This window comes from Microtus ochrogaster, chromosome 10 (assembly GCF_000317375.1).
Source record: "Microtus ochrogaster isolate Prairie Vole_2 chromosome 10, MicOch1.0, whole genome shotgun sequence".
NCBI lineage: Eukaryota > Metazoa > Chordata > Mammalia > Rodentia > Cricetidae > Microtus > Microtus ochrogaster.
The window spans coordinates 13,100,809-13,102,288 of NC_022016.1; positions in this window are offsets into that span (position 1 = coordinate 13,100,809).

The following is a 1,480-nucleotide window of genomic DNA, read 5'->3' on the forward strand; positions in this document are numbered from 1 at the left end:
CACTGGTGATATCATAGAAGTGAGATTCTCTGATTAACTTTTGATAAATAACTCTAGGAAGCATGTGTTCTTTAAGGTATTTGGGTTTTTAATTTTTACTAATTTATTTGTATTCAGGAATAATATCTTCATTACTACTTTATGGCAATATTCGTGCCTGCATGCTAATCTAAACCAAAGAGAGGAAGAAACCCCCTCTCTCTCTAGATGTGTTTAAATAGCTGTGGATTATACAGAGATTTAATAATGGCTTCGCAATTTTATTACTGTATGTTTTCAGAAGTGGATGAATTTGGTTCAGGAGGACTTCAAAATAGAATTTAAATCTAGGGCCCAGAATATTTTTCCCCAAAGCATAAAGTCTTTGTGTCAGAATAAGTTACCCATGTTTCAATTATGAGCGGAATGAAGAGAGGAAAGAAAATCTGGCTTTTGGAATTAACAACAGCAAACAGTGAAAGAGCAAACAGGGCAAGACAGGAAAGAGAATTTACTGAGTTATAATTTCTTTTTCAAATCTGTTTGGCATTTCTCTTACTCCTAATGCTTTTAGCCAAGAGCATTGTTTGTGAAAGTGATGGATCCTTATGGAAGATGAATATTTCATTAAGAAATAAAACTCTATATCTTCTAGTTTATGGAACTTTAAAGAAATCTAATGGAATGAATTGCCAACTTGACTTTGTGGGTATTTAGTGTGATTCTCTACTCAACTCTTTAATTACTCCCATTGACTAATTAGAATCTAATGCCTATTTTTTGACGTTGAAAGTCTCCTTTTAATATCCAATAATTGTTTTTTTATTTTTTCAATTAAAAATAATGTTTATCAGCATAAAAATTATGTTGAAAATTGAGTGTTTAACTCTTCTAAATTTCTTTCTGAATGATGCAACCATAAATAATCACCACTGTTTCAACTGCGTGATATGGAAAATCTTTTATTAAGTGGAAAACAGTATAATTAAATCATTCTTTGAAGTAGAACAACAGAAATGGTGGTGGATACTTTTCCCCAGTAATCTGTGATAGATGTGATGATAAGGAAGACACATTTTTAACTACCTATATTCTTTATAACTTATATTCAATAATAGTACCAAACTTTTATCTCTTCAGGACAACAATACTCTGAAGACATAGGAGTTTCCATAAACCTCATACCTCATTTTCACAACCATAAAAACTGAGGCTAAGAGAGGTGAACTGAATTATTCAAGTTCACAGATTAATATTTATACTCACTTGGATTAAAATCAGAGAAAGAGGACCAACAGGATATAGGATATAAGAAGTAGATAATTAGTATAAGGAATGGGGTCAGATAATCAAGGCCAGTAACAAATGTCAGCTTACAATTTGCAAGCTAGCCACAAGAAAACAATGTGTACCCGTTTCTCCACAACCTCTCCAGCAGAGGCTATCATTGGTGTTTTTGATTTTAGCCAATCTGACAGGTGTAAGATGATATCTCAAAGTT